Consider the following 24153-nt stretch of genomic DNA (forward strand, 5'->3'; position numbering starts at 1 on the left):
ATTAGGAAAGTATATTAAAGCAGAATAAAACTTGACAAAATAATTCTGCTGTTCCCCAATTTTAAAATGTTAAAATGATTTTCATATTCTAGTGAGTTATAACATGAAAAGAATAACTATAAACTGAATAGTTATTAATGTGAGATAAAAAGAAAAGATAATACCACGGTAAGACTATAAAACTATTTAATGTACTTCAAACTATTTCCCTATGGGAGTTATATTGTTTGGAATATGATCATGAATATTATTTTAACCCTTACTTTTCCATGAGAATTTTGTTATGGCATGTGTTAATATATATATACATATTCAAAATGTTAAGTTGCTAAAGAGTGTACAGTTGACATCACACAGTTCACAGACATGGGGATAATTCATCCAAAAGGACCCTTTCTGGTGTAACTTGGTCTTATGAACTGTATTATCAAAAGAATGTGGTATTTCCGTACCAATTACTAGTTATGTGACTTTGGACACATTTAGAATCTCTAAGCCTGTTTCACATCTGCTAAAGATGTGCAATCATAGCTTATCTCTAAGGGTATTTGTGGGGAGTTAATAAAAATAATACATGCATTATGACTAGCATAATGCCTGGCAAATGTAGGCATTCACTAGATATTTGTTACTATGAATCCTTCCACAATTTTTATTCAGCACTTGTATATGCCCTGCAGTACTCTAAGGTTTGGGGATACAACAGTGAACAAAACAGATGAATGGGAAAGTAGAAATTATACATGTAACCAAGATTAATTAAGTAAAATAAATGGATTAGATAGTGATAGTACTAGGAGGAAAACTGGGCAGAGAGGAGAACTAGGAAGTACATCAAGATAGAGGCTATTAAGTTTGAATAGTTTGGCTAGAGAAGGCATCACTGAAATGATGACATTTTAGTAAAGACCTGGAGGAGGTGAGGGAAAAAGCCATGGGGTGTCTGGGAGAAGAGCATTCCAAGGGGAGGGATTGGGCAAACACAAAGGCCCTGAGGTGTGAACAATAAGGAATTTATATGGAGTGAGCAAGGGTAGAAGATTAAGGGAGGAGATAGAGAAGTAATGGGGACCAGATGGTCTGGGCCTAGAAGGAGGCTGCTAGAACTTTGACTTTTTCTTTGAGAGATTTAGAAAGCCATTGGAGGGTTTTAAGTAGAGATGTGATGTAATGTGACCTATGATTCACTGGATCACTCTGGCTGTTGTCTAGAGACCATCCTGAAGGGATATGGGTTCAAAAGCTGTTGTCAATTTAGGTAAGAGATGATGTCTTGGAGGTGACGATAGCAATGGAGGTTGTGAACTGTGTTGGATAATTGATATACATTGAATGTTAAGATAACAGGTTTTGTTAAAAGATCAGGTTTAGAGTGTGTGAAATAAGGGTCAATGATGACCTAAGATTTGGAGCTTGAGCAACTAACGAGTGGTATTACTGAAAGGAAAAGATTGAGAGTGTATATGAACAGGGGAAGATCAGAATTTCAATTTGGCATGTGTTGTTTGTGAATTTTATTAGATGTTCAAATGAAGTTGTGGAAATGTAGTTGGATTAATAATACTGGAATTCAAGAGAATGATCTGATATGAGGCTGGTGATAAAATTTTAAGGGTCTTAAGCATGCAGATGGTTTCTAAAGCCATGAGACTGAATTAGATATCCAAGGGAGTGAAGTAGATAAAGTAGAAAAGATGAACCAGCAAAGAAAATAAAGGGTGAATATATTGAGATAGGAAGAAAAAAAACAAAAAAATAAGATGGATAGTAGTCTGGAAGCCACGGGAGGAGAAGTGAGTGAACTGCTAATGAGGACCAGGAGGGATTAACCATTATATTCTACAAAATGGAAGTCACTGATAAGTGAACTTATCATTAACCAAACCCTAAAGTGTCCTGATTGATTCTACCCTCATATGGCTGTCATCTTTTTCTGAATCATTTTTTGATATGCTGTTTTTTCTACTGCTAAACTCCTATTCATCACCTTCCGCTATTCTCATACAGACTTTGATTCTATTATAAATGGACTTTCCTATTTCTTCACATCTTGATGCCTTTCCATACATGGGTTTCTATAACCATTGTGAGTGGAGATGTCTCCCCCAACCCCCCCAGCCCCCGACTCTGCCTTTGAGATTCCCTATGACTGTTCTACAGTGTTAGCATTGTTTTAAGGCCACATGCTGCTTCTCAGTACTTTTTTTTAAATCTTTAAGCAAAACCTTTTTCTCTTTTGGTGCTAATGTTATGCATCTAATTCCCATGTCCTATACCATGTTAGTGCCACTAACATTACATTACATTACATTAATGTAAGCATTACAACTGTAACCCTAAGAATTACAACTGTAACCCACAGTTATTGTATATTTTGATTTTGTCAGTCTCAGGCAATTCGAATAATTATAAATAGTCCACTGGAAGAGCTCATAGTTTGCCAAGTGTTTATCACATCATATGTATATCCTTTATTGTCTCTAAAAAAAAGCAGCACTCATTTATATTTATACACTCTTCAGTGACTTAAAAACATACACATCTCATTAACTTTAAAAATATACATTTCATTGAGAATAGATGGAGAGACAATGAATACTTGATACATTGTAAAAAAAAATTCAGTTTAGTTCTATAAAAATATATTAAGTACCAAATATGTGCTAAAGCTTGAACTAGGTGGTAAAGCTTCAGAATGAGTAAGACAGGGTTACTGCCCTCAGGGAACATGTGGGGGTTGTGTGTATATGTATGTGTGTATGTATTGTGTCGTAGGCTGCATAGCACTGAGATAGGCAAGAGACAAACATATTGTCCAAATGTTATACTCGTGTGTAAGTGCATCAAGAGCTCAGATGTTTAAGTGATTAAAGGCATGACTATTACTTTAATTTTGACCTGTCTTTGTGGTCTACTTCACCTGACAGCTTAACTATCTTTAGCGCTGCAACCCAACCCCTCCCCATTCCTGGCACTAGTTGAAAATCGGGTGAATGGCATAGATATGGGGGTGGTCTCACTGCCCCAAACAGTAGGGTCCTGCAGTCTGATGGACACGGTGCCTGGGAGGAAGGAGAGAGGAAAGGGCTAGGAGTGGGAAAGTTCTGAGTCAGAGAGGGGATAGTGTCTTGAAGTTTGCTTCCTCTCCCCTTTCCCCACCCCACAATTGAGTTTTCAGTCATAAAGAGTGCCTGAGGAAGAGCTCAGTAGAAGATCATAGATAAAGAGCTGTAAGGAACTGTAGGTATGTATGGGAACATGGCAGGCCAGGGTAAGGGTGGGGGGCTGAGTCTTTCTCTGTAATTCCCTTGAGAGACTTCAGTACGTTGGTTCTTCACCAAGTCTGGTGTGGAGAAAAAAGCTTTCCCTTATGAGGCCTGCCAGATAAAGCCTTTGAATTTGCCTATGGTTGGTCCTGAAAGATTGCATACAGATTTTTGGTCAGGAGCCAGACTCCTCAAACTGTTACAATAGAAATAAGACTGGGATGCTAAGGGATATAGATGAGGAGAAATTTATTGAGCCTGAGGTATCAGGGAGGCTTTCCTGGAGTCGGTGAAGTTTGAACTAATCTAAATGATAAATAGGTGTTAGGCCATTTTTCTATGTGAAGCATATTTTGAGGTGAGACAGTGATATGAGCAAAAACATGAAGGCATGACATAAAGTGTACTTAAAAATGACAAGTGTATTAATTTATTGCTGCTGTAACAGATTACCACAACTAATGTTTTAAAATAGCAAAAATGTATCCTCTTACAGTTCTGAATATCAGAATCTAAGATAAAGGTGTCAACAGGGCTAAGTGTCATCTGGAGACATCAGAAAGCAGAAGCTGATTTCTCTAGCTTCTAGAACATTCCTACATTCTTTGGCTTCTGGGCCCTTCCTCCATCTTTAAAGCTGGTAGCATAGCATGTGCTCTGTTCTTTGGTTCAGTTCTTAGATTTTTTTCCCTTTCTTACTGTGATCTTACTGCCTCCCTATCCCCTTATGATCAAATTGGGTCCATCTGGATAATCCACAATAATCTCCCTATTTCGAAGTGCTTAATTTACATCTTACAAAATCTTTTTTTTTCATAGAAATTAATATTTTGATGGTCTTTTATTTACCACATTGGTTAAGGAGGGTTCTCTGTCTTAAATGGTATGCCAAACACGGCACCTGACACTGGAACAATGAAATAGACATCAGTTTATTGGTCATATATATTCATAGCAGAAGACACTGTATATCATGCAGGGGGTTGCATATAATGCAGGGAGCTGTATTTGGGAATACAAGAACAAGTGGGGACAGTAGGAGGCAGGATTTGGAATTAAGTTTCCATGAAATTAGGATTCCCATGAGAGAATAGAATTGCCTTGTTTAATTGTGTGGACTGCAGGGAAATGAAACCCACTATGTAGGGATAAGCAGGCACTGTGCCTGGTGCCCATTATAAGGAGGATTGTTTGGCTAGGGAACTTTACCTACAGGAACAGAGTGGATAGGAGCCTTGGCACTTAAACCATTTGAGACCCTCCCAATATTATTATGTCTCAAGGCAGTACCTAATACTGAATCTTAATTTCAGGCCTTACCTCATAGGTAATATATTCACAGGTTCTGGGGATTAGGATATGGGCATCTTTGGGAGTTATTATTCAACATACCACAACAAATAATTGAATTTTGCTGGATAGTGAATGTACAGTTTTGAGGTGAGAGAGAAATGGAAGGAGATGAATTTAGGATAGTTCCCAGAACTCAGGCTATGTGTACTGAAGCAAAAAAAACTGAAGTCCTTATTATTCTATACTGATGATGATGATAATTATAATAGCAACTAAAAGATCAGCTTACATTTATGGGGCTTCTGGATGGCTCTGTCAGTTGAGCCTCTGACTCTTGATTTTGGCTTGGGTCATATTCTTAGAATAGTGAAATTGAGCTCCATGTTGGGCTACATGCTCAGCATGGAGTTGGCTTGAGATACTCTCTTTCCCTCTGCCCCTCCCCACTCCTCATGTACTCTCTAAATAAATAAATAAAATCTTTAAAAAAATAAAAGATCAGCTTACTTTCAGAGGACACATATCACATGTGTATTATGCTAAGGGCTTGATATGTATTTGCTAATTTATCATTAGGACACTGTGAGGTATATCTCCATTTTACAGATGGAAGTTTAGAGATTATGTAACTTACTCAACATTACATGGTCCTAAACTGATAAGCCATAACCCCCAGCAAGATAGTCAGCATCAATATGCTATAGTATAATGCCACAGAATTAGCGCTTTATCATACTAGTGATGGGGGAAGGGTAAATAATTCAAGGGTCCTGGAGCAGGGCATGACATGAATAGGCATTAAAGCCCATAAGCTTGATAGATATCATCTATGGATGGAGAGGAATGGTTTAAGGACCAGTTAGTGACTAAGCTATTGAGGATAGTCCTGGCCATCATTCTTCCCTGACATGATCAGTCTTATTCTCTGGTTCCCATCTGAAACAAAGGATTTAGTCTGAATTTGGAGCATTTGTTGGTCAGTGTTTCTTGCTTTACCAGTGGATGATGTTACTGTGCATTAGTGGTCATTGTGCATGCATGATGTCTTCTCTTGTATTACTTGTCCCTATGAATGAAGCACTTTTCCGTGACTTGTATGTGAAACACAGATTTGAGGATGTAGATGCAGAAAGCCTCTCTTGGCTTGCTCTCTAATGCCATACTGGGGACACTGACATTTTACTAAAATGGTATTTTGTACCAGCTTTTACTAAAGCGGTATTTTGGTTCCAATTCCAGTATTGTTCCCTATGAACACAGCTTTAGGGTTTGATTCCTTGGGGCACCTGGGTGGCTCAGCAGTTAAGCATCTGCCTTTGGCTCAGGGCATGATCCTGGAGTCCCGGGATCGAGTCCCTGCATGGAGCCTGCTTCTCCCTCTGCCTATGTCTCTGCCTCTCTCTCTTTCTGTGTCTCTCATGAATAAATAAATTAAATCTTTTTTTTTAAAAAGTATTGGATTCCTTGTAGAGTGGGTGAATGATAACACTCAAGCCCTCTAATACCCACTCTACACCCCTCAGGTGACTCTTAAAGGCAGAATATGTTTTGCATAAGGGTGGAAGAAGAATACTTTGGAACCTGAGTAGTATAGAAATAGAATGTTCAAATTACTTCTTTCCTAGGTCTTTGGTACTTTTTGGGTACTATAGTGGTGCAGTCACTACCTGAGAGGCTACAAGGGAAACAGTGACATTGGGTGAATGAAAAATTTAATACAGAAATAGAAACAACATGCAATTCATCTCAAAATCCAGAGATCATTTTTATTAGGAAGTTAGTTGTTACAATAGGAGTCTGGGAGATATTTTCTAATGGTCAGCATATTCCACATGACATTAATAGCATTATTATGAAAGTCAGAGTCAAATCACATTAGTTTTAACCTACTCTCTGCAGAGAGTATTCAGGAAAAGTAAATACTGTCTTAATGGATATTTGTTCTGTTTTCTAGGATAGATTATCTTTAATAGTAACCTGCCATCAATTTGACTTTCTACTTTGAAGTGCTATTGTTAAATCTCTTAAAGAAAACATACTTTGTTTTATGTAGTAAAATATTTTTAAAAAGACAAAATGGGAAATAAAATATGAAATAAAATCAGTATAATATCTGGGTCTTATATCAAGATCAAGGACAAAGTTCTGTTCAGTAGAATTCAAGTTATTTTTATAGTACCGTCCTATAATTTGTGAAATGTGTATGTGTTACTAAGAAATTTCATATGCAATGCCAAACAAATACTTTAGAATTGAAGGACAGTGTTCATGGAAAAAACAAACAAATAACAACAAATGATTTTTAACATTTTTTAAAGCAGGTAACTTGAAAAGGAAGGTATGTATGACCTTGTATAAAAGTATGTATGTTAGAAATATCTTAGTATGTCAACATATTTAGCTACTACTTAGCTGATTTTTTAAAATAAAAATACTCGATTTTGATTTCATAAATTTTTAAAAAAGGGAGTAAGAAAAATATGTTAGAAGTTAAAACAATGAAAAATATCCATTTGTCCATGATGATGTTGCAGTGTGTTTCTGGGTACTTTAATGAAAGTTAACAGAAGAATATTAAAAGAAAAATAAACACTACAAAGTAGCAAAGGCTTACAACACAGCAACCAACCAATGGAAGAGGCCATGTTTGGCTCCTCTGCAACTGGCCTGGACTGAATGAATTTAAGAAATGCACCTTTATAATGGTGCCATTTTTATGAGGACAAAAGTTGCATAACTTGTCATCCAAAAGTAAATGAATGTAATCATTTTTTATATGTGAACACACCCTCAGTTTCATCATATTCATGAAAAGAAGAGAAAGAGCATTGGATTAAAAATGTGGCAGCCCGTATTTATAAGTGTTTAGAACATAGAAAAAAATATAGCAGACAGAATGTAAGGTCACTGACATGATTCCCCACTTCTGGTATCCATATCCTTGTGTGAGTCCCTTCCCTTGAATAAGTATGGGACCTGTGACTTGCTTCTAATCAACAGCATACACAACTGTGATAGGATATGTGTGATTATGTTATGTAAGATGTAGCACTGGTCTTGCTGGAGTCACTAACTCCTTTGTTAATTGTGAGCAAGGAAGTCACCATGTTGTGGGTTGCCTGTGTTGAAAGGCCCATGTAGAAAGGAACTGAGGATGGCCTTTGGAAACTGAAGGTGATCTCTGGTCAACAGCAAGCAGGAATGAAGCCTTCAACCCTACAACTGCAAAAAACTGAATTTTGCAAAAAGTGGATCATTCACTGGTTGGGTCATTTATGTACTACCACAGCATCTGCCAGCACCTTGAATCCAGCTGATGAGACTCTCTACCCAGAGGACCCAGATAGGACATGCCCAGACCCTCACCTACAGAAATGGAATAAATGTGTGTTGCTTTAACCTTCTAAGTATGTTAAAACTAGTACGTGTTTATATTTATATCTACATCATGTCTATATCTCCATGTATATCTACAGTTCAGAGGAATCTGTATTAGTGAAGGTTTTTGAGAGAAGGACCAACAAGATGTGTATATGTACATATATACAACTTGTATATTTATATCTATCTAGAAAGATTGATTGGCTGATTGATGTTCTTAAGGAATTGAATCTTGTTATTATGGAGGCTTAGTGGATATATAACCTCATGGGGTAGGCCAACAGGCTGGAGACTAAGGAAGAATTATGGCTTTAAAGGCAGTTGCCTAGAAGAATTCTTTCTTGTTTAGGAAAGATCCTTTAAGGCCTTCATCTGATCTAAAGGAACCCATTCATATCATGGAGGGCAATCTGCTTCACTCAAAATTCACCAATTTTAGTCTCATCCAAAAGAACACCCACGCAGAAACATCCAGAAGAATATTTGACCAACTATCTGGGCACCACGGCCCAGCCAAGTTGACACTTAAAATTAGCCATCACAGCATGCACGATAGAATCTCTTCAAAGGGATATAATCTTAAAAACTTCTCTGCATATATACTGTCTACATAAAACAGCTCTGTGAATGAATGGAAGATCAGAGCCTACAAATTAAGATGGCTCCAAAGAATACTACACACTTCATCTAACATGAGTCGAAGTGATTGATATTTCCATCAAATATAAATTGAAGTGTTTTCATATAAGCCTCCACTTGTAGATAAATGAAGTAGTACACGGTTATTTAAAGACAGGAGTTTAAAACAGCAATGTCAACTGGAAAGAAAAAAAGTAAGATAATAGATATGTCTTTAAATGGAATAAAAAGAATAATAAAACTCCTAAATGTGATCAATTTATTTATTTATTTATTATTATTTTTTTAATTTTTATTTATTTATGATAGTCAAAGACAGAGAGAGAGAGGCAGAGACACAGGCAGAGGGAGAAGCAGGCTCCATGCACCGGGAGCCGATGTGGGACTCGATCCCGGGTCTCCAGGATCGTGCCCTGGGCCAAAGGCAGGCGCCAAACCGCTGCGCCACCCAGGGATCCCTAATCAATTTAAAGATTAGACTGATTACAACATATTATTTTGTAATTATTAACTAAGAAGATATTAAAAATAAAACCAGGATTGAACATTATCTGTACTTGGACCCAAACCACCTCTCTTTATGTGCAGTCTGGGGTGAGAATTCTGCTATTCTCTGACTACCTCACTTTTTTAATACTAATTTAATCCAGTTCAGAAGTGTGTGAATCTTGCTGTATTGGAAATGGGTGTTTGGAAATAAGTTTTTGCTATCCTGCAAAAAGTTTCCCTTGAAACTTCAGGAATTGTGTTGATGATAGCAATGCTATTCAGTGGGAGCTCTTTGAATAGTACTTCCAAATGGAGGATAGTTTGTTTGATATTCTGAGGCCTGGGTCTTTGGAGTAGCTGGGGCTATATAGCTCCCTATTCTGTGTCTCTAGCAGCTGCATTTGAAGAGTAGGGAATGGTGCCCATTTACTGTTTCCCTTGCCCGGGGTTCCATTGCTTCTGGTCACCCTAGGTGATGCCTTTTTTTTCTTTTTTAGGATAAAAAAATTTTATTTGTTTGACAGAGAGAGTGAGAGAGAAAGTACAAGCAGGGGAAGCAGTAGAGGGATAGGAAGAAGCAGGCTCCCCGAGTAGGAAGCCCAATGCGGACTTGATCCCAGGACCTTGGGATCATGACCTGAGCAGAAGGTGGAGACTTAACTGACTGAGTTGCCCAGGTACCTCATAGGTGATGCCTTCTTGTAATTGAATTAACTTTTCAGTACCTACATGGAATACCTCATGCTTGGTCCTTCCTCAGCTTTACAGTGGCTTGTCCTCACAAGTCAGCTTTCTCTTCCAGATCATTTGCCTTTTATTTTCATGTCTTGTGGCAGTACTGTAGGGTGATATGTTCCTACCTCATCCTGAAAGCCAATGACAGGGACACATCTTTTGGATCACCAAAATACAAGGAAAGTCTTATTATAAGTTTTTTATTCTATGGAATCTATTTTTTTAGCTCATGGATGATGATCCAGTGGTTGGAATTTGGAAACCAGTGAACTTGAAATAATACATATACCAAAAACTTTCCTAAGTAAAAAAAATATACAACTAGTTTTCCTGAAAGCATTCTTGCTCTACAATATTTTCCTTTTAAAATCTTTAATAATTGCACATTACCTATTACTGAGATATGGAGTGAACTTTGTACCATGTTCCTTGCTCCTGTTGTTTTCTGGAATGTTCTTTTCCCATTCTTTCACCTCCTCTAATGCATGCATGCATGTGCACGCATGTACACACACACACTCCCTCTTTCTGTCCCTCCTTCCTTTTGTTTCCTGAAGGTTCCACCTATTCTTTAAGACCATTTCATTCTCTACTTTCTTTGTGAAGCTTTTCTGTATTTCCTTAGGTAATTGTTAACTCTATTTTTCTTTTTTTTTATATTTATAGCATGTTTACTTATGTTAGAAGCTAAGAACAACCCAAAAGTCTTTCTTAATTTAAAGAAAGTAGAAAACATCAATCAATAGAATGCTATAAAAAGTCATGCTTTCAATGCACACATCAAACCATGGGAACCTCAAGGACGTGATGTTGAGTGAAGGTCTGAACTCTCAAAGATTACAGAGGCCGTGTATTTTTCTTCCAACCTTTATAGATTGGTTGGTTCCTCTCTTATGGTGCTTCTTTGTCTTTACTTATGTTGGTGGTTTTCTTTATTAGGTCATAAGCTATTTGGAGGCAGGAATTGGACTTATGATCCTTATATTACTTAAGATCTGGATGAATGCCTTGCACATAATAGGTAGTCAGTAAATGGTTATTGGATTAAAATGAATGAACTCCTCTTAGTGGCAGTGGAGGCCTTGCTGACAATGACCTGAAATTCTCCCAAAAAGGTTATGCAGTGTACTTGGCTGTGTAGTCTTCACTTGTATGTGGTAAAATGAGAAAATAAAGGTAAGATAGTGAGTTTTCCATAAAGCTAAGTATATTCAACTTCTAGGAAAGTCTTTTTGTGTTGCTATCCTTCATGCCTGTTGAGAATTAAAATGTCTCCTTTCTTTTGTGGCAGTTGGTTAGTTTGTTGGAAGAATAAAGCTTTAGAAACCATGTATTAGTCTCTCATTTTTTTTTTCATTTCTTTCTTATTTTTTGTTGGTCAGTGATATCTGAAGTTTTAGGAACTTGTGATCTAGACTGTGTATTCCAAGATCAACAAGCAAACAAAAGGGTTGAGGGATTCTGGTGAAACTAGATATGGTGAAAAAATGATGAACTAAAATACAGGAGAAGTAGTGGTAGCACTAGGATTCTCACAGTTAGTTGTGTGACATCAGTCACATCCTGCATAGTGAGGATAAACACGGCTAAGATTACCTTTCAAGGTAATAGTGAGACCCAAGTAGGTAATCAAGTTATGCAATAGTTTTGTTTTCAGTGTAATCTACAAGGAAGGGATTGTATTAGTTACCGATAGTGCTCCTTTCTATCTTTAGTGTCAGCTGTACTTCCTTTAGAGCCTTCTATAACCCAGAGAAAGTCCATGTCTTTCCTAGAATCAGAATTACAAATTGTTATTCTTTTGGTGACAGTGATTTGATTATATATCATAAACTGTCCAGCAGGATTTTTATTGTCAGTTTAAAATGAAATAATAGTGTCAGCATCAGAACGCCAGTGGTAGATATTTGTATAAATGATTCCAGCTGAGAAGATATACGAACACTATTTCATTTTTTTGGTATGCTCTGGTAGGGTGAGAGGTAAACTTTAAGTCTAAAGCATCCTTATGAGGATATTCTATATGAAGGATTATTTCTGTAATGCAAAATTGCCTTTCACTTTGCATGAATCACATTGAATCAAATGAAAGTGATTGTATTAATTCCTTACGTGATTGCACATCCACTCTAAGAAGACATGTTGCCAAAATACTGCATTGTAGAAATACTCATAAAATCCCAGTGTGGAGTAGGGTTAGAGTGGGAAGGGCAGTTGATCTCAGCTAGATGTTAGGAAAAGGGCAATAAAATAAATTCATACTAAGATGCCATTGCCAATAACTGACAATAGGTTAGGCATCTCAAATTCTGTTTTAAGTCCAAAGACTGAACTGGCCAATATTGGGCTCACAGGAAAGATTTTGATAGGGATCTTTCCTGAGCCCTCTGAAGTCATCCACCAGAGACTAACTTAATCCTACTTGAATTGTAGTCTTTCTTCCTGAATTAAGATCTGAACGGATCACTGAACAATAAAGACACTGCTCTGAATCTAAAGTAACTCTTGTTTGTAGAAGATCCCTAAATTGGAAGATTAGTGGAAATCCAATCTAATTTACCAGTAAAGACAAAATATGAACCCTTGCTGGATTTAAAAACAGTAGTTTTGACATGGGGTCCTGGTCTATGTCAATTTAAAATGGATAAAAGAAGATCAAAAGGAACAGAAATGAGATGAAGAATAGGGAATTGATGGTTTTGAATATGTGCCAAGTCCATAATTATTATTTATCAAGCATATATTGAACACAGCGTAGGACACTAGGGTTTCAAAAGTGAAAGACATGGTCCCTGAACTAGGAAACTTGCTCTCCAAGGAGTAGGTCTGCAACCAGATACTTATCTTCTAAATATGTGATACATGCTATGATAAAAGTAAGGACAAGGTATTCTAAGAGTTCAAAGTAGTTCCTAGTTTAGACTCGGAGTGGCAAGATACAGGAAAATATTTGGGAAAGCTCTTATTTGGTACGCTGAGTTTTAGAGGCTGAATAAAGGTTAACTAGAGGAATAAAAAAAAAGATCTCTTCTACGATCTCCTTCTTTATCTTAATTGAAAAGTCATTAACTCTGAATTAGTCCCTTTATTTGTTTTTTAAAGTATTTTCTAAGTTCACAAGCATATTGCAGGATAAATTAAAGGTTGGAAAATCAACTGGAGCAAAAAATATAAAGCATTCATATTCCTTTTGAATGTCCAACTGTGTGCATTTTGGTAATTATAGGCTCAGTTACTCATGTGTACATTTCTACCAGTACCACAAACAATGGGCAAAGGAGAAGAGCACAGTAAGCTCAGACAGAAACTACTTAAAGTGATTCAGCATTCATTAGCTACAAAAACTCTAAATTAAAACAAGTGAGGTAAATTATGAATGTGGATTCAAGATATTTGTATAGATGTGCAATACAATATCTACTAGGCTTCTCATACCTTATTGGTCCCTAGTAATATGCAAAATAATTATATATATATATATATTAGATTTTATTTATTTATTTATTCATAGAGACACAGAGAGAGAGAGGCAGAGACACAGGCAGAGGGAGAAGCAGGCTCCATGCAGAGAGCCCGACATGGGACTCGATCCAGGGTCTCCAGGATCACGCCCTGGGCTACAGGCGGCGCTAAACCGCTGTGCCACAGGCACTGCCCTGCAAAAGACTTATAAAAACTCCAGAATGAAATTTATGTTTATCTAGAGAATCACTTTTACTGGAAGATTTAGGAAAATATAGTTAATAGTAAAACAGAAATAAGAAACAGTCCATGATAAGTTGAGATAATATTTGTACATATGTCTGTATACACATACATATATTTCCTTTATTTTTTTCATTTAGGAAGAATAATTTGAAAAAAAATCCAAAAGACTAAAAGACACAAGGGAATGACAAAACTATCAGGTATTAGACAGCCTTTATCTTTTTTGAATTTCCTTTCCTTCATTGTTTATAAATATGTTCAAAATGCTGTTAGATCCAGGGTACAAATACTGAGTCATAACTCATCTCTGTCTCCTTGTAATTGCTGCATTTTAAAGTTTTTTTTTTTTTTTTTTTTTTTTTTTTTAGCAAAGAACAATTGACTTACTCCCTTCAACTTTCCTTTGGTTGACATTTGCTTTTGCTCTCTCTTTTTTGTCATTTTCAGTCATCACAAAGGCTGATGAAAAAGGTATGAAAGAAATAAAGCAAGACTGTTCACCAGGTGTCACTCAAAAGACTAACTCTTGGCCTAAATTTTTTGTTTTTGGGTAGATTACGACATACATAACTTTGAAATGACCCTGAATACATCTGGGGTTTTCTTATTTATTTATTTATTTATTTATTTATTTATTTATTTATGATAGTCACAGAGAGAGAGAGAGGCAGAGACACAGGCAGAGGGAGAAGCAGGCTCCATGCACCAGGAGCCTGACGTGGGATTCGATCCCGGGTCTCCAGGATCGCGCCCTGGGCCAAAGGCAGGCGCCAAACCGCTGCGCCACCCAGGGATCCCCATCTGGGGTTTTCTAAGGAATAAAATAACAAAGCTAGGATAGCCAAGGCACAATCTTTGACCCAGAAGCAACATGTTCTATTGTGCAGATTGACAAAAGCTTTATAGAGGCATGGGGCTGAAAGCAGAGTACTATCATGCAGTCTTGCTTCTCCCCACATTTGTGTTTCTAAGTGTATTCCGTTTGGCTCTGATAACCAATGGCAAATATGTTTCCTATAAAGTATGCAGAATTGGTGATGTCAGAGTTGAGCAGTTCTTCTTGGCTGGCACCATTTGCCAATGATATCTCTCCTTTCCTATCTTGTCCTGCATCTTAAAAAAAAGAATAAAAATAAGTAACAGGGCATATAAATATCTACTTATTACAAAGAAATCTGCCTTCCTTCTCCTTCAAACCAAATATAAATACAAATTCAAGTGTGGAAGGATAAATCTAGCTGTGTATTTTCCCAAAGCAATGCCCTGACAATGATTGTTTAAAATTACACCAGCAATGGATGAATCACTAAGTTCTACACTCTGAAACTAATTTTACAATGTATGTTAACTAACTGGAATTTAAATAAAAACTTGAAAAAAATTACACTGACAGTGAACATTAAGTGAAATTAAGAAAATAACTCCACTTAATGTAGTATCATAAATTGTTAGACTTATTCTTAAGTATTGTGCTAAGAAGTGTAAGAATTGTACATGGAAAACTATAAGACATTGTTGAAAGAAATGAACAAAAACCTAAATAAACATAAAATTGTCCCATGATCTTGGATTGGAAGACAATATTTTTAAGATGGTAATTCTCCCCAAGTTAATCTACAAATTCAACACAATTTCTTTTAAAACCTTAGCTGATGTTTTTTTGCAGAAATTGACAAGTTGTACTTAAAATTCATATAGAAATCCAAGAGACTCAGAATTCCTAGATAATCTTGGGAAAGAACAAAAATGTTGGAAGATTCAACTTCCTAACTTCAAAACTTAACTATAATCATAGAAGAAAATGTTAGTAAATTTTCATGACTTTGAGTTAGGCCCTTGTCTCTTAAAGCACAAGCAATGAAAACAAAATAGAAGAATGGGACTTTAAATATTGCAAATATATTTGCTTCAAATTATGCCATCAATAAAGTGAAAATACAGCACAAAGGATGGGAAAAATGTAGAAATCATATATACTAAGATTAGTGTCTAGAATATATAAAGAACTCCTACAATTCAACAATAAGAAAGATAACCAAGTTTAAAAACAGGCAAAGAATTTGTATAGATTCTACCTGAAAGAAAATACATGGTTCACAAACATATGAAAAGATATTCAATATTGTTAGTCACTAGGGAAGAACAAATTAAAGCTACTACAATAGAATGCCATTTCAAAGCACTAGGACTACTAAGGTTAAAAAGATAATAAAGTGTTGACAAAGATGTGGAGAAAATGGAATCTTCATACATTGCTACTGAGATTATGAAATGGCTAATGCCACTTCAGAAAACAGTTTGGAAGTTCCTAAAAATATTAAACCTACATTTATCATATAATCCAGCAATTCCATTACTAGATACACACTGGAGAGAATTAAAATGTATATCCATTTAAAATCTTAAGAGTGTTCATAGCAGTGTTATTCATAATAACCAACAACTAATTGTCCAATTGATGAATGGATAAATAAAATTTGGTATATCTATACAATGGAATATTATTAGGTAATAAAAAGGAACATACTGATATATGCTACAACATGGATGAGCCTTAGAAACCTTATGCTAAGTGAAAGAAGAAAGTCACAGAAGGCCATATATTGTATGACTCCATTAGTAGAGTCAGAAGATAGATTAGTAGTTACCAGGGGCTGGAGGATGTAAGAATCTGCTAATGGATGGAAGGATTATTTTGAGGCTAATGAAAATATTCTAAAATTACTTGTAAATCTACTAAAAACGATTGAATTGTAGACATATAAAAGTGTTTTGGAATTAAAAGCACATTAAAAGTTTTATGGAATGTAAATTATACCTCAATGAAGCTCTTATAAAACATATAACAGAGAAGGTTATAAAACAGAATGAAATTAGGATAAAATTACATATTGTTCTTTTTTGTAAAAGTTTACAAATTCATTTATATTCCTTTTTTCATTTTGATACTTTTGATACTGATCCTCCTAGGGGGCCTGTGAGTTTGAACCACATGTGTTACAGAAAAAGAAACCTGCACAAAATGTTTTACTTGTCATATTGCAAATTTGCTTAGTTCTATAGGTAAAGCTATGTTTCATAAATCACTAGCCTCCATTAAAACACATAATTTTGTGTCTCATGAATCTTTTATTCTGTCTAATAAAACTTAAAGTATACATTCTAATTTTAAAACGCTAAAATGGAGCTTAATTATATCATTTATAAGGACACTGAAGGCCAGAAGAATTAAACTCCAACATTGAAGGACATGATCAATGAATGGATCTGGATCTAGATGCAGGATATTGTCTCAAGTCTAGTGAAAAGATCTAAATTTGAGTCTCTAAGCTATCGCTTACTAGCTCCCCATTTGTAACACTGACCTAAACACTTATGAAAATTTATTTGTTCAAATAAAAGTACAGATATTGGTTCACATTAGAGAACTTCTAAATCTTTTAAAAGGGGAATTGTAACATTAAATTTTAAAATGACATATACTTCTCATCATGCTAATACACCATAGATATCAATTTCTCCTAATTTGTTTGAAACCTAGTACTATCACTTTTTAGCTAAATGATTTTTTTTAATTTTAGGAAATGATAATTTGTCATTTCAAATCCTACTGTATTAGCACTTCATTTTACAGTTTTCTTTGGTTTACAGTTATGAGGTCATGTTACAGATGAGCCAAGACATAATGAGGTTATAAACAGATATTTATTCCTTAGAGGATAGCTTATTTTGAATTTAAATATCATTGAACATCATAGATCCAACATTCACAAATTAAATTCTTAGATCCTTACTGTGAAAGAATAACACATTGGCCTAAAGCCTCCCTAACACAATAACATTTATTCCATCAGTGTGTTAATTTCAAGCTTTATTAGTTTAAGAAAAAGCATTAACATTCATATGACAATGCTTCAGCTATGAAAGAAAAAAGCAGGTTGGTTTTCTCTGCAAGTCAGCAAAACTTCACTTGAAGTCTTGACATGGACTTCACTAATAGAGCTACTTTATGATAAAGATGCATCTATCAACAAAAAGAAACATCCTATCCATAATTTATATGCTTAAGATGAAATGTACTTTGGAAGCACATGAAAGAAGACAAAATACATTGTGACTGAAAATATATTAGGTACTAGAAAGCTACTATGATGATGCAGGAGGCATGAAGGCGAATTACTTCATTCTGAAGGGTTCTACTTCCAGGGTTAGAAGAAGTGTTAGTAGAGCCGTGACATTGTCAAGTGGTGTGCCTGTATGTATATTCTCAGATGCCCAATAGGAAAGAAATGTGTATGTGTATGCATATGCATGTCATTGAATATTAGACATGTTAAATATTAAAAATGTTAATTTTAAACATTCATATTAAAAAATGAAAGCACAACAACGGTTTCCAAAGAAATTATATTTAGAATATATTTAGAAATTATATTTAGAAATACTCTAAAAAAAAAAGAAATACTCTCATATTTATGCATATCTTAGTTGAAAAGCCCTTATACTTTTCCTAAATAAATGATATAGTGGATGCTTACTGAGTACACCAAAGATGTTAGACATTAAATACTTTCGCTATAAGATATTGCAATCAACTGTTTTGACTTTCTTCTTTTTTCAAGCATAATCTTGCTTGTGTTCAATCAAATCAATATAGTTAGCCAATTCTTTCGATACTCTTCATTGTCATGGAAGTAATGTTTCATTTTAGAGTTTTTAACTTACACCTCTCATTTGCTTTCTTCTCAAATGCACAGAGATGATATAATTCCTTCAAAGTTCGTGTGTTGAATGAGTATATACCGAGAGTGGTTTCCTTGGAAACACTAAATATGAAAGCCTTTCTATCTGCCTGCTTATCAACTAGTAGATTGACAGCTGTTTCTTTGTAGAAATTGTCAGTTTATTTCAGAAACTCTGCACATTAATAGTAAAATGCACAGAAATCAGAATTGCTTCACCAGATACAGTAATGAGGAAGAGGAAACTTGATGTGCTCTGCAGATAGAATAAAGCATTTGTTTTAAAACCTCATGAATTTTACACTGGCATATGAACTTTTTCTTGGTCTCTTCATAAGGGATTTGCATTAATTTAGATGGATTGATGAAATAAAATTATTTTCCATTCATTTTTGTCTCTTACCATCATTGGTGAACTATAAAATGAGATTTTTACTGATGCTTTTTAAAATTGGGCTCTTACTGAAATAAAGTACAATCACAATTCATGCTTATACAAAGATAGGTTATACTTCCTGAGTTCTTATGAATTTGTTGATAGATTAAAATCAATACAAAATTATTTTATCCTTTCTTTACTCATTTCTTAGAAAAAACACACATGATATAAGTGACATTAGCAAACTAGATAGATCCCCTAGTGTTTGTGATAGTATTTGCATAGGATTCTTAAGTTAATTTTGTAGATTTGATTCTAGCTTTTTCCCTTTATCCATCTTTATTATAAGCTATTGGCCAGACCTTATTCCTTAATGAAAGAAAGTGTCTATAAAATAAATGAATATGTCACTTTAGAAAAAATTTAATGTCAAGTGAGATAGTGTCCATATAATACAAAATAATATATAACTTCAATAAACACCTAAAAATGCCAAATCAGTTAATGAAGAAGGAATCTTCACAAAAAGCTCTTAACAATCTATATATTCATGTTTCATCAGTCTAAAGTGGGAGATAAACCAAAACTCTGTTCCAGATTTAAAGACTGGTACAAATGACAATGAGGGCTTGGCTATTAAAAATTTTAAAGAGTGGCATTTAGTGGATTTTGGTCAATGTACATCCTTTCATTTTGGTATCTTTTCATTTTACTAGCCTCCATTATGAACAGCTCTTTAAGCTGAAGTTATGCAGACCCTATAAGGTCATTTCACCCAAGAATGATTTATCTCTCCAATTTATTCTCTATAAATTCATAAAACACATACTTTCTTTTTTTAAAGTATTTTATTTGTTTATTCATGAGAGACACACAGAGGCAGAGGGAGAAGCAGGCTCCCTGTGGGGAGCCTGATGCAGGACTTGATCCCAGGACCCTGGGATCACACCCTGAGCCAAAGGCAGACACTCAACCACTGAGCCACCCAGGCATCCCAAATATATACTTTCTTGACAGAGATTTCCCCCCCTAAATTTGAAGACTATTTTCTTTAATATTCCTTCCCACCAATTGAGCACACTGGCATACACTGTTCTCTGCCAAACCTGGCCAGAACTAAGTACCATCTGTTTTGTATTCAAAGTTCTTAATTGCCTTTTTAACCAGTTATGAAAATATCCTTCCATCCAGGAATCCTGGGTGGTTTATGAAGCCCACCCTTGAGTCTGTTTACTTTCTCCTTAACACTCATTTCTAATATCTCTTTAGCTTTGGTAATGGGATCATTGAGGGACCTAGATGTGGGACCTAGAAGCTAAGCAGCTTTAGGCAGAAGGGGAAGAGGAGTGGTGCCTATAGTCTGAGTTTTGTGAGATATTCAGTGGAACTGGGATGATCTAGCTTACAAGCACAACATAATACTGCATTCAATCACCACTAAATGGGGAGGTTTTCTCAGCCTACTGCATACACAATCCAGGCAGATCCTGGTTCACACCTGACATTTCTGTGGCTCTATGCTACTCCTTCCCCATCATCCCTTATGGAGTTCACCAAAGTTTGCATTGCCAGGCAGTCACAGTACCAATAATATTATAATCACTACAAGATGTTGGAGCCTCCCTCTAAACCTGGGGCTTGCCTTTTCATAGTAAACTAGCACAGTCTCTCCCTACTCTAGAGCTGGTGCCTTAAATCCATTCTCTCCTTGTGTCCTTTGGTCAGATGTTTCTTCTATGCTGGGAAAGGGCCTGAGACCCTAACTGTGAATCAGTACAATAGCCAACAAATTTGGAATATGGCCTAGCATCTGTGACAGAAAGACGAGGGGGGGCTTATCCAGTCATACTATTCTCTCCCATCCCCTGGATGTGTTCTTGGCTATAGCATTGTTCACCACATTATCTAGCCCATGTTAGTTGTTTTTTTCTTTATTGCAACATATTTGACATATAACATTAATTTCAGGAATACAGCATAACAAGTTGATGTATGTATATATATTGCAAAATTATTGCCACAGTAAGTTAACACTATTGTCATACATAGTTACAATTTTTTTTTCTTTCTGATGAGAACTTTTAAGATCTACCATCTTAGCAACTTTCAAATACAGAATATAATATATTAGCTACAGTTATCATACTGTCCATAACCTCCTCAGGACTTATTTTATAACTAAAAGTTTGTGCCTTTTGATCACTTTCCCCTGTTTTACTCTCCTATCCTCTACATATGGCTATCACCAATGTCTTCTCTGCATCTGAATTGTGTGTTTTTCCTTCATTTTTTATTTCACATATAGTGAGATCATGTGGTATTTATCTTTCTCTGTATGACTTATTTCACTTAGCATAATGCCCTCAGAGTCCATCCATGTTGTCACAAATGGCAAGATTTCCTTTTTTTTTTTTTAAATAATGGCATAATAGCCTGTTATGTGTCTGTGTGAGCACAGATGTGCCACTGATGGACACTTAGATCTTTTCCATATCTTGGCTATTGAACATAAAGCTGCAATGAACAGGAGGGTGCAGATATCTTTTTGAGTTAGTATTTTTGTTTCCATTGGATACATACTCAGAAGTAGAATTGCTGGATAATATGGTAGTTCTTTGAGAAACCTCCATACTGTCTTCCGGAGCTACATTAATTTACATTCCCACCAACAATGTTTTCCTGTTACTTATTCTCTATATTGTTACCAAAATTTATTTGTTTCTTCCTTTTTTTCTTTTCTTTCTTTTCATTTCTCTCTCTTCTTCTTTTCTTCTTCCTTTTTTTTTTTTTGATAATAGCCATTCTCACAGGTGTGAGGTGATATCTCACTCTGCATTTCCCTGATGATTAGTGATGTTGAGTACCTTTTTGAGTACCTGTTGGCCACCTGTATATCTTCTTAGAAAAAAGTATCTATTAAGATACTCTGCTCAGTTTTTAATCAGATGCTTATTTTTTGGATATTGAGTTGTATGAGTTCTTTATGTACTTTGGATATTAGCCCCTTAACAGATATACGATTTGTGAATATTTTCTCCCATTCAGTAGGTTGTCTTCTTACTTTGTTGATGGTTTCCTTTGTGGTGAAGAAGCTTTTTAGTTTGATGTAGTCCCATTTGTTTATTTTTGTTTTTGTTGCCTTTGCTTTGGTGTCAAATCCAAAATATCATTGCCAAGACCAGTGTCAAGGAATGAGGCACAGGGAGAGTGCAAAGATAGAACCCTCCCTCCAAGGTCTCTGGAAAAGATTAGAGTTGGCCCTTAGATTTGTGTTTAATTAGAAGCCTGCCCCTCAGGAACCAGCTGTGAAGATAAGATAATAAGCCCCTTTCACAGAAAAATTGGGCATTTTAATCTGCTGCCTCCCTGCTGTGGGAGGTGGTTAGTTAAGAATGCTTTCTCCATTTACTATAGTCCTGTGGGACATGTGAATGCAGACTCTGCCACCAGAGTCAGCCAGTCAAGGGGCATCCCCTGGGTGGCAGTTGTAGAAACAAGGGCACCTGAAGTGTGTATAAGCTCCTTTCCAGGAGATACCAGTGATCTGGTGTGAGGCAGAGGGAAAGAACAAAGATGGTACCGGCTGGTCTCTGTCTTTGAAGAGTATTTCAGTAGGCCCCTGTATGTGTGCTAAGTTAGATGCCTTGTTCCTCAGGCCTGAACTTTAAGATAAGCAAATGCACCTCTTTCATAGACTGTATGTTTCATTCAGCTGCTTCTACACTGAGCTCTGGGAGCTAGCCAGGTGAGTTTCTTGTCCTCTACGAACTATTTCTCAGATTACAATAGCTTTGTCGGTCTCACGGATGTAAGCTCATTGGCTTTCAAAGTTAGATGTTTTGGGGGCTCACTTCTCAGGCCTAGACCTCAAAAGTTGGTGTTTCAGACTTGGGGTTCAAACCCTTCACTTTTCCAGGAGCAGCTTAGAATTTTGAGTTCTCTCCAGATAGTGGGTTGCCACACTGGGAGTAGGGTTTACAATGAGATTATATTTCTTCCTCTGCTACCCATTTTGTTGCGTATTGCTCAGAAATTGCTCAGCTACTTTTGGAGTTTCCTTCAGAGGAAAGTGTTCCTTATGTAGTTCCTTATGTTGGTGTGTTCATGAGGGAGGTTAGTTCAAGTTCCTCTTACATTGCCATCTTGAAATGGAACCCATATTAGTTTGGGTTACCTGTTAGTTCCAACTGGAGTGAGAAATTAGTTGGAATTGTGGTCCAAGAGTGAACCTGGGAGGGAGATTGCCACTGCTTCTGAGAACTCCTATCCAGAATGTTCTAAGAAGAGAAACCAGAAAGCAAAAAGGATAGTGAACCTATGGCTTGAAGGCGTGATGTTCTGGGCTGCCAGATCCCTGCGCATTTGGTATGAATCTCACTGTAACTGAAGAATTCTATGGGCTTGCTTATATCCATAGTCATCCCTACATCCAGAACCTATCCCCAAGCCTTCAAAACAGGCTTGCCATACTTAGGCTTGGGTGTTCCTGCTTACACCCTTCTGAAAAATCCATCAAGACGTTCACAGTTTAGTAGCCTTGAGATGATGTGTAATGGCATAAGGGAGGGATTTGGCAGAGCTGCCAAATCTTGTCTTTAGAGGCGACTTCTTAAATAACCTGTCTTCTTAGAAGTTTTCCCTTAGAATCCACAGATCAAGTGATTCTGATCCTAGTGGTAGTCAGATATCCCGGAAGCTTGGTGGTCTCATTCTTATTTCAGTCCTTTCTTGTTCTATACTTATTCCTGTTGACTGTAATAAGAGCAGGGCCAGATCAGATCATCAATTTCATGTTTGAGAAATGACAACAATAATATATGGGATTTGGCTTATGTCTCTTTTAGTTTGGTTTATTCTTATACCTAAACTAGAAGAAGATATGGATAAAATATACTTCAAGAGTATAAGATCTCATTATTTCCCTTTGCTTTTCTTGAAGTTTGTACATCTAGAGTTTCATGGTCTCTGAGAAACTTGTGCAGAGTGAGCTATCTGCCAAACCAGTTGAATTTGATGTCTTTCATACTATTTTAGGTCAGAGTGAGGTATGCACCACTTGTTTCTACCTATTACCATTTAAGGGAATTCAGATATGTTGTTCTAAGTTATATTTCTTTCTATATTATCAGGCCTACACAAGATTTAGTGCAGCCAGCCTGGCCATGGCTTATCCCACATGACCACCTTAGACTAGTCTTTGGAATGTGAGATCAAAGGAATTGCTTTGAGATACATTAGGACTACCTTCGGAGCTGGGTTGATCAGTTGTACTTGAAGCATCATACCTCAGCATCTTAAAGTACTTGAAGTACTCCAGCTATGCTGGAGATAAAGGGATTCTTGATAAAATCAGGAAAGGAAGAATTCTGAAAGGCAATCAAATGAGCAGCAAGGAACCTTGCTTGAGGAGGAGGGGTGCTGATGCTTGTTTTAAGGCTCAAGATTTTCACCCACATCCATTCTGGCTGTGAAGTTCAAGTGCTCCACCAAATTTCACTCATTCTTCTGGTTTATTCTTCTC

The 24153-nt window shown here is 36.2% G+C and overlaps 1 long non-coding RNA gene across 1 annotated transcript in view; it reads right to left on the reverse strand.

The window, feature by feature from the left end:
- Positions 1-14202: 14202 nt before the first annotated feature.
- Positions 14203-24153, reverse strand: part of LOC112907834 (uncharacterized) — a 37494-nt gene continuing 27543 nt past the window's right edge. Inside the window, exon 3 of the long non-coding RNA XR_003232824.2 lies at positions 14203-14624. This is a non-coding gene — a long non-coding RNA (uncharacterized lncRNA). The remainder of the gene's footprint in view (positions 14625-24153) is intronic.

The sequence above is a fragment of the Vulpes vulpes genome, chromosome 6 (assembly GCF_048418805.1).
Source record: "Vulpes vulpes isolate BD-2025 chromosome 6, VulVul3, whole genome shotgun sequence".
Classification (NCBI taxonomy): Eukaryota; Metazoa; Chordata; class Mammalia; order Carnivora; family Canidae; genus Vulpes; species Vulpes vulpes.